Genomic DNA, 11,418 nt, shown 5'->3' on the forward strand with positions numbered 1-11,418 from the left:
CGTGTACATTTTATTATTTCGTACAGGTTATTACCTGTACAAAAACTGTGGACGAGTAATTACCTGTATGATGCCATCAAACAAGTTATTACTTGTACAAATAAAATTGTACCAGTAATTACTCGTACAACTTTTGTTGAGAAAAAGATAATAACTTTTACAACACAATATATTTGAGTTATATGTGTTTCTTCTTTTGCTTTAAATGTTTTATTCAAAAACCTCATTCTTTGCAGTGGCGGATCCAGAAATTTTCATAAGAGGGGGCCCACTGACTGACCTAAGGGGGCCCGCTCCAGTCACGCATCAGTGATTCCCTATATAAGCAACCAAATTTTTTCCCAGAAAGGGGGGGGGGCGGGCCCCCTGCCCTCCCCCTAAATCCGCCTCTACTTTGGGTTTGTAAGTCTGGGATTTTTTTGTCAATTGTCCGTTTTTTTTGTCTCTTATCTATTTATTTTTTCGTATTATTTAGCGAATGCATTTTTGAAATCAGATTTAATCTATACTGTGTTTGTTTATCTTTTCTTTTTTTCAAGTGTGTATAAGCATTAATTTTGATGTGTTTCCAGACAAACGACGGATGCAAATTAACAACATAAGCTAACATGACACCTTGAGAGAATTAAGCTCAAAAGCTTGTTGCCACTTAGATACGGACTACTGGTGCAAAGTGACAAAGTCGTTAAAAGCAAAAATAAATTAAACCCTTGTACCGTATATTTTCAAACATAAATCATGATAAAAATTGCATATGTTATGTCATTTATTGGAAAAAACAGTAAAGTCTAATAGATCAAATAACTGATTTGTTTGCACAAGATTAGACAAGGAAGCAAGACATCACAATTACACAATAAGCTCAATTTATTGCATTTATATGTGCCTGTCTTAAAGCCATTACGACAGCTGCTTTGAATATGGCCTTGGTCACCACTTAAAAAAAGCAAGTGTACTGCTTTGATGACGTTAACCTCAGTGTTCTCTAGTATGTCAAATATTGTCAAATCCTTTCTCTGAATATTTTCGATTTGATTGACTCATTAAACCAATCATTATTCCAAATTTTGTTCCTACTTTGTATCCATTTTCGGCAATGTTCAGCACAACTCCTTTGATATTCCTACAGTCCATCGGACCTCAGTCTATTCTTTGCACATTATAACATTGTCTCCAATTTCTAAATCTTTTAATCATCTTTTGAAATGTGCTGTTCTAATCCAAAGGTAAAGTTCATCAACTGTACAATACAAAAATAATTTCGACCCTTATCGAATGTGTTTTCAATTTCTGCTACATTAAACACACCATACTGCCGTAAGAAATATCTTTGAAGTGCTGTCTTTTTGGTAATCAATTTTGTTTCCTTTACATTTATTATTGTTTCCCATCTTTACACTTGAATTTTGACTTTTTTTGGAAGTTTTACTCGTATATTTATTATACAAAAATATACACACATATTGAAAGTTCTTAGCCCTAAATTATTTGGTTTTTTTTCAAGGGGAAATGATTTGATGAGAACATCAAATAGGCCAAGTTAGAAAAATAATTTGTACAAGTTATTATCATTTTCTCAATAAAAATTGTACTAGTAATTACTTGTACAAGTGTATTTGTACAAGTAATAACTTGTATGATGGCTTCATACAAGTAATTACTTGTATAACATTACTTGTACAACTCTCCACAAGAGACCAAATGACACAGAAAATTAACAATTATAGATCACCATACGCCTTCACAAATGAGCAAAGCCCATACCGCATAGTCAGCTATAACAGGCCTCGAAATGACAATGTAAAACAATTCAAACGAGAAAACTAACGGCCTAATTTGTGTCTTAAAGTGAGGTACCAGTACACTACAACTCGTTAATGACCTTTTTAACGAGTCGCGAAGAAAAAAAATACATCATACATGAAGATTAAGCAAGAATATTTTTGTTAGCAACTGAATAGGCTAGATTTTTTTTATTTCTGAATAGGCCAGATAATATTAAAAAAAAAACAAAAAAAAACAGGCACCAGACACCCCCCACCCCCCTAAAACCCATCATAAAGACAATTGGTTCATGCCTAAATGTTATATGTTTTGATTTTGTTCACCATATCCCATTCTATTCATTATTGATATAATTATATATATGTATAACTTGTCTTATTGAAATGTATGGTTTGTTGCACAAACATGTAAATGGAAAAATTCTCAGTACCTCTTACCTGTCCACATAATCTGAAGAAAAAAAAATATTCTTGCTTTGGATTGACTGAACAAAAATATTCTTGCTCGGTTTGCATGGTTAAAAAAAATTCTGGCTTGATATTACCCCCCACCTCCACCCAAAAGTCAAGTGGTCCATGCCTCACGAATGTGTATATACGTAACAGAGGGGTGGGGGGGGGGGGGGGGGCATCTTATCTGTTTTAAGCCAAATCAATTTACTGTTTTGCTGTTATTGGAACCCCCCTTGCCCCCCTCGTAACAATTTCTCCTCTTTTCAATTACTAAAAGAGAAGGTAAGATTCAACATGCTTAATATTCCATGACAAACAATTCTGTTAAAAAATCTACTAGTATTAAAAAGTTTGGTAGTTTTAATTTGACATCAATTCCTGTGTCATTTTGGTCTCTTGTGGAGAGTTGTCTCATTGGCAATCATACCACATCTTCTTTTTTCATGCTATGTATCTCACCATAAATGAATCCTTCCTATACGATACACGATAACGCTCTCCAGCTTCAACATATATAAATTGTTGTATATGTATTGATGCAAAATGTAATACATCACATATTTCTATGTACATTACGATTTCAGAAAATTGTTGTGTTATCTAAAAATGATAAAAGAATGCCGGAGAATAGGAATCGTGTTTACCGAGAAATATAAATATCTAGAGATTACATTGTTTTATATTTATTCATTATGAAATGCAATCAATTACAACACTTATTTCTGTATACATTACGATTTCAGAATACTGTTGTGTTTTAAGAACAGTATATTATTGATGACCTAGAAAATGGTCATTTATAATGATATCCATTTCAAGGGAGATAATATAAATATTAATCGTGACCCAGGAAAGTGAAACGGGAAATTTTACATTTTTCTTATGTTTTTCACATCCTATATTAGTTTTTATACGCCCATTCACGGGACGTATTATATTATATTATACCGTTGTCCGTCCGTCCGTAGTCAACATGTCGAACATAAACTTAAAAATGCTTTAACCAATTTGCATAAAATTTTAGTGAATTGTCTATATAATGACGTGATCTACATTTCGTTTTTATACGACCGCAAAATTTGAAAAAATTTTCGTCGTATATTGCTATCACGTTGGCGTCGGCGTCGTCGTCGTCGTCGTCGTCGTCCGGCGTCCGAATACTTTTAGTTTTCGCACTCTAACTTTAGTAAAAGTGAATGGAAATCTATGAAATTTTAACACAAGGTTTATGACCACAAAAGGAAGGTTGGTATTGATTTTGGGAGTTTTGGTCCCAACATTTTAGGAATTAGGGGCCAAAAAGGGCCCAAATAAGCATTTTCTTGGTTTTCGCACTATAACTTTAGTTTAAGTTAATAGAAATCTATGAAATTTTGACACAAGGTTTATGACCACAAAAGAACGGTTGGGATTGATTTTGGGAGTTTAGGTTTCAACAGTTTAGGAATTAGGGGCCAAAAAAGGGCCCAAATAAGCATTATTCTTGGTTTTCGCACAATAACTTTAGTTTAAGTAAATAGAAATCAATGAAATTTAAACACAATGTTAATGACTACAAAAGGAAGGTTGGTATTGATTTTGGGAGTTTAGGTCCTAACAGTTTAGGAATTAGGGGCCAAAAAGGGACCCAAATAAGCATTTTTCTTGGTTTTCGCACCATAACGTTAGTATAAGTAAATAGAAATCTATGAAATTTAAACACAAGGTTTATGACCATAAAAGGAAGGTTGGTATTGATTTTGGGAGTTTTGGTCCCAACAGAATAAGGGGCCCAAAGGGTCCAAAATTAAACTTTGTTTGATTTCATCAAAATTGAATAATTGGGGTTCTTTGATATGCCGAATCTAACTGTCATGACTGTGTATGTAGATTCTTAACTTTTGGTCCCGTTTTCAAATTGGTCTACATTAAGGTCCAAAGGGTCCAAAATTAAACTTTGTTTGATTTTGACAAAAAATGAATCAGTTAGGTTCTTTGATATGCTGAATCTTAAAATGTACTTAGATTCTTGATTATTGGCCCAGTTTTCAAGTTGGTCCAAATCCGGGTCCAAAATTAAACTTTGTTTGATTTCATCAAAAATTGAATAAATGGGGTTCTTTGATATACCAAATCTAACTGTGTATGTAGATTCTTCATTTTTGGTCCTGTTTTCAAATTGGTCTACACTAAAGTCCAAAGGGTCCAAAATTAAACTTAGTCTGATTTCAACAAAAATTGAAATCTTGGGGTTCTTTGATATGCTGAATCCAAAAATGTACTTAGATTTTTTATTATGGGCCCAGTTTTCAAGTTGGTCCAAATCAGGATCTAAAATTATTATATTAAGTGTTGTGCAATAGCAAGTCTTTTCAATTGCACAGTATTGCGCAATGGCAAGAAATATCTAATTGCACAATATTGTGAAATAGCAATTTTTTTTTTAATTAGAGTTATCTTTCTTTGTCCAGAATAGTAAGCAAGAAATATCTAATTGCAAAATATTGTGCAATAGCAAGATTTTTTTTAATTGGAGTTATCTTTCTTTGTCCAGAATCAACTTAAATCTTTGTTATATACAATATACAATGTATATTCACTTTTTACTACCAACTGATAAATTATAATAAATAACATTCAGTGATAACAAGCAGTTTTTTTTACATCTTAATATTTTATGATGTATTTAAATGAGTAGTTATTGTTGCAAACTCCATTAGAAATTTTAATTGAGATTAGTTTTGGAATAAGGGAAAGGGGGATGTGATTAAAAAAATTGGGTTCAATTTTTCTCATTTGAAATTTCATAAATAAAAAAGAAAATTTCTTCAAACATTTTTATGCCCCACCTACGATAGTAGAGGGGCATTATGTTTTCTGGTCTGTGCGTCCGTCCGTCCGTCCGTCTGTCCGTTCGTTCGTCCATCCGTCTGTCCCGCTTCAGGTTAAAGTTTTTGGTCAAGGTAGTTTTTGATGAAGTTTAAGTCCAATCGACTTCAAACTTAGTACACATGTCCCCTATGATATGATCTTTCTAATTTTAATGCCAAATTAGAGTTTTTACCCCAATTTCACGGTCCACTGAACATGGAAAATGATAGTGCGAGTGGGGCATTCGTGTACTGAGGACACATTCTTGTTTTGAGAGGATTAATATTCAACAGCATAGTGAATTGCTCTAAGAGAAAACAAAAATTTTAAGTTCATTAGAACACATTCATTCTGTGTCAGAAACCTATGCTGTGTCAACTATTGAATCACAATCCAAATTTAGAGCTGAATCCAGCTTGAATGTTGTGTCCATACTTGCCCCAACCGTTCAGGGTTCAACCTCTGCGGTCGTATAAAGCTACGCCCTGCGGAGCATCTGGGTTTTTTTTTATTGATTTTAGATTTAACGTTGTCTAAATTATCGGGTTTTATTCAGTAAAAAGGGTGGATTTTCCACTTTTCGGACAATAACACAAAAATGCTTTGACCAATTTGCAAGAAATTTTGGTGACTTATTTATATCTATTTACATAATCTCCCTTCTGATTTTTATTAATTTCAGATTATACGTTTCTTACTTTTTGGGTGTAATCATTAATGCCCGCGTCACACTGTCCCGATTTTTATATACGATGGACACCCGAATGCGAAAATTGTAAGTTCGTACGAAGTTGGTCCCGATTTCGTTAAAATACCAAAAAGTGATCGAAGCAAGTACGATGTATAACGAAGTCTATACGATGGTGCCGAAATTATATACGATAGCAAAAGATGGACATACGAAGGTTAACCGAAGACGGGTATTTAAGCTTCATATCTCAGCCGAAGACTACACGGTGGATCAGGAAGGCTACACGATGGATTACGATGATGGCGCGATGGCCATACGATGTCTAAAAGACGTCGTGTACAGCTTACGATGCATTTAAATTATATCCCGAAGGCATCACGCGTTTTAAATTGTTTGATCAATATTGAATATTGGTTGCTCATTTTTTTACCTGCTGGTTCTAAAGACAATATTAAAGGTATTTCCAGCTACTGAATGTTTTGGTTGATTTCTAAAAAAAACAGTTTATGTATCAAATATGCATATTCAATTTACCATTTTCTGCATGTGTCATATACAAATATAGTGTCCATATTTGTCCCCAATATGTTACAAATGAGGGATGCCACGCTCGGCATTGTCTTGTTTGAACTGTAAAATGTGTGCACTAGTCTGAATAATCTCCCATAGTTATGCCCATGTTAACTGATCTATCTTAAAGGTAAGGGAATGGGTTCGTTAATCCCTTTTATTCAAATAAAGGCAACAGTAGTATACCGCTGTTCAAAACTCATAAATCCATGGACAAAAAACAAAATCGGGGTAACAAACTACAACCGAGGGAAACGCATTAAATATATGAGGAGAACAACGACATAACACTAAAATGTAACACACATAGACAAAATCCCACGAGAATAACAAATATAACATATATATAACATCAAAACCAAATACATGAATTTGGGATAGACAAGTACCGTGACACGTCCCATCGCAATGTGAATTTACACTAAAAAATAAGAGAAAACAAACGACACAACGTTATAATGTAATACACACAGAAACGAACTATAATATAACAATGGCCATAGTCCTGACTTGGTACAGGGCATTTTTAAAGGAAAAAATAGTGGGTTGAACCTGGTTTTTTGGCATGCCAAACCTCGCACTTTTATGGCCATGTGAAATATTCAAAAAGAGCTCTTTCCAGGAAGGATGAGGGGAAAGCAACAAATGCGGCAAAATATGACATATAGAAAACAAAATGGTTATGGAGTAAACATTCGTGTGACAACAACTCAGACGATACATAAAAATTCAGAATAATAAAGAAAAAGTTGGTTTCCCTATATACGTGTACCTGCAGTATTGGTGTACGAGACGCGTTTATGATTTTCATTATGTTACTTGATATGAAAAATTGACAAAAAATAATATTTTACTTGTAAAAGTAAATCCTGAGCCTGTAATAGCTGCTCTTCTTGTTCCATTTGAATTAATAGAAACAACGCTATCGCCTTTCTTGTTCTCATAGAATCATATGATATGAGCTCCATGTTTTGTGAACGTCTTTCTTAACTGTCGTATTAGACTGACCAGTGCATATCGCGCATGGCACTTTAAATATATTTTAGCGCGAAAATTAACTTACATTTAGCTGGATGTATTGCCGTCGTAGTTCCATCTTGTCGCCTTCGTACTTTTATTCGATGGCAACACGACGGGATTACGAGGTCTTCACGAAGTCGTGTTGCCATCGTAAGACCTTCGGGTAGCTTCGTGATTCATTCGTGTAGACGTCGTAATGTCAAAACTGCCCGATGGAAACGATGGAAACACGAATGCAATACGATGTTCAAAGATGCATTCCCGGTGACATTACGATGGTGAGGATGGTATTACGAACTCAATACGAACCCTCAACATCGGACGCACCTTCGGGGATTTTTTAACATGTTAAAAAATTTAGAACCCTTCCCGAAGTTGTCCCCGAAGGCTAGAAAAAGTGGCCGATGGTTCTACGATGGCTAAAGCTGGCACTACGAATAGCCCGATCTGGATACGATCAGTCCCGATTTTGAAAATTTCCATAATCGTGTTGCCATCGGCGTAAAAATCGGGACAGTGTGACGCGGGCATAAAAGAGGGGGAATTTTCCAGTTTTTCAGCAGTATTTGATCAACCTAAACAAATGTGATGAATTATAGCTACTGAAGTTTTATCTTGTTGCTGATAGTGTTTATTTTTCAGATTTGAGGACTCCGGTAGAACAGACAAGTGCTTTCAAACTCTATATTACATTACACAGAGAATTAACAAGAGTGCACATGCTGAACTAGCTCTCTTGCTTTAGTGACCATGATTGATTTCATAACTGTAGGTAAAACACATAAGGACAAAAACCTAAAATTTAAATTAGAAGGTAATGAAATAGAATGTGAAGATAACGTTAAACTTCTAGGTGTAACCATTTTAAACTAAATTTCAATGAAAATGTCTCTATAATATGTTAAATGCTTGAGCATCTAAACAGGTAAATCTATAAAAAGAATAGGAAAACACCCAACTAAACTCGGAAAATCAACATTTTATTATTCTTCCATAATGTCCAACTTTATTTACTGCTTATTATTTTTGCACTTTTGTAGGGAGGTTATTACAAAAAAAATTAGAGAAAATTTAAGAGAGAGCACTAAGGTTTATCTATGAAGACTATCCAGCAAGTTATGAAGATCTACTCTGCAAATCAAAATTACCATCTTTAAAAATAAGAAGAATGCGATCATTGGCTATTGAAGTTTTCAAAATTATTAATAAAGATTGTTTGTTTATCTTCATGATTTAATACACTTAAAGGAAAACACTTACTCTTTCAGGTACCGGAATACAGCCGACCTTCCACATGAATGAGCTACGTAAGCAATCATCTTTAAATCTATTTAAGAACTTGATAAGTTGCCTGCAAAACCAGTTAAGTTCTGTTCCTTTTTTTTTTGGTTAAATGCTTTATTTTCAGTATGGCAATTTGTTTTGTTATCTTTATTATAGTGCTTCTGCTGCTTTGTGCTAAATTTTATTGCTTAACTTATCTATATGTGCTTTTAATGTGCAAACCATTTTATTTTTGCTTTTGTGTTTTTATCACATAAGTGCATGTTTCTTAGGTTTACTTACTTAAGTTTACTTAGGTACTTTTACTGATACAGGAACTAAAGTTCCTCTTCATCAGTCTCTTTATCTAAAACTTCTCCACTTCCGGTGATTTTTGCTTTATAGTCTTCGTACACCATTCTTTGGTTCATCAAGTATTTGTCTAGTCTTTTTTTTTAAATGTATTTGTGGTTGGTGATGTCACTATAATGTCGGGTAGTGTATTCCATGTTCTCACCACTCGTAGAGCAAAGGCGTTTATCCTTAATTCTGTTCTGGCTCTCTGTGGATATATTTTCAGACTGTTGCTCCGTACCCCTATTCTTGTAGTCATATTTTCCCATAATTTAACAAATTGTGTCGCCTCTCTGTCATATAATGTCTGTTTCAGTTTGTGATTAACTTATAAGATGCTTTAAAGAACTGTTGTGCTGCATGTTTACATACTGCTATGAACTCTTGCTTTATATGTTCAATTTATGTGTGCATGACTTGATATGTATGTTTCGTTTTATTGTTGATCTGTCGGTTTTAAAAGCTCTTCAGACTTGTATTGCATATACTGACTTTAAATCAAGCTGTAGGTCTTATGTCGTATGTCTTATGTCTTATGTTGAAATTCATAATGGTTAAGGTTTTACTACAAGTATTACGTAAACTTAGCAGTATCAGTGATCCATGACAGTTTGGTAAAGGTCAGATATACACAAAATATATTTGACCTTTCGCGTACACTATTATACATCAGACCAAAAACAGAAAGACAAAACATTGACCAATGTACCCTGAAAACGAGATCAAGGTCAGATGAAACCTGTTAGACTAATATGCATAACTTTCAATTAATCCATACACAACATATAGTTGACCTACTGTTTGTATAGTATCTAAGAAATATACCTAATCATACTGCAACCTTGATCACTGATCCATGAAATTAGATCCAGGTCAGGTGAACCTGTCTGACAGACATGCAAACCTTTCAAGGAACCCATATACTAAATGCAGTCCTTATAAGTTACAAATTCACATTACTAAAATAATGTTTATTTTTTTAAACAGTCGCTGGTAATGAGATAAAGAACAATAGACATACGACAGAGGGAAATTTCGTAACATAAGTCATTTGAATACTAGGGATAAAGCATCTATGTTTTAATTTTACCCTCTGAAATATAAAGTTCTATACATTATATAGTAACGTATCGTTGCCGCCAGATTGTGATCTCTTTGACTCGTATTAAGAATGGTATTTTGAGACAGAGGGCAGTTTCAGGCGGGGTATTTGGTGCCATTTTACAATGACAAAATTGTAAAATATGAGAGCCCTAGGTGTGGTTTACGAGAAAAAATAATTAAAATAAGCATTATCGGACTTATATACTGTCAGAAATATTTTTCTGCAAAGACTTGCATCCTATTTTACCGACTAAACTAAAGTGAGATATTCTTTTCTGACGTTTTCAGGTTGAAATACGCTATACGGCCCATTTATAATGTGAAATAAAACTCATTTATTAATCTAGACATGAACTGGAATTATGAATTACTATTATTTTGTACATTTTTGTCCGCACAGTTTTGGACACTGTTGCATAGGTTTTGTCCGCATAGTATCGGACATTGTTGTGGGGTTTTTGTGGGCACAGTATTGGACAATTTTGCTTAAGTTTGTTGTACGGCACATAATGTAATCCGTTCATAGGAACATTCGAAAGTGAGTTACTGAGAGTACCTGTGTTGCAAACATATTTCTATGTGAATCTTCGAATCGCATATTTTGCTAACTGTATACTATATGTATATATTTTTCCCCCAGAATGGAATAAACAATAGATCAGTCGATTTACTAGTACATTTTATTTAAGATTTATGATCCCTTCTGTAGACATTAAAACACAATGCCATTGTATGACAAATGTAAACCCTGCTCATTCATAAATTCATTAAAAAGACATAATTCATCACTTCACATGACAAATAACCCTACCTAGTGTTTCATTCCGTTTCCTTTTTTTTTCTTCCTCTTGTTTGTCTGTTTGTATTCGAGTTCATGATATTTAAACTCATAGTTGTAACTCGTTCATTTTCAGATGTACATATTTATTCGTGTTTTCTCTGTAGTGGTTAATGCCTAAAATTTCTGTTTCAACGTCCTTTTTTATTGTTAGATGTATGCACTTTTTACGGGTCGACTACGACTTAACTTACATGAAAACCAAAAATCAGGGTTTTATATCCTAGTTGTATCAGTGTAACTAATCGTTACTCCTATATTTCAAATGCCTCCTGCGTAGCATAGAATAATAATGTTTAAAGTATTTGGTAAGTCACAGCCTGTGTTTAACATACCCACCCGCACCATGATCAATATGTTTCCATGAGCAAACGAAGGCGGTTTGAACAGTCAAACCGATAAAAGGTAAATAATGTTAAGGCGGATCAGCGGTATATATTTACTCCGATAGAATTCTTTCACAATTTTTTGAAAATGAAGATTTCGCTATG

This window comes from Mytilus galloprovincialis, chromosome 7 (genome assembly GCF_965363235.1).
Source record: "Mytilus galloprovincialis chromosome 7, xbMytGall1.hap1.1, whole genome shotgun sequence".
In the NCBI taxonomy this organism is placed as follows: domain Eukaryota; kingdom Metazoa; phylum Mollusca; class Bivalvia; order Mytilida; family Mytilidae; genus Mytilus; species Mytilus galloprovincialis.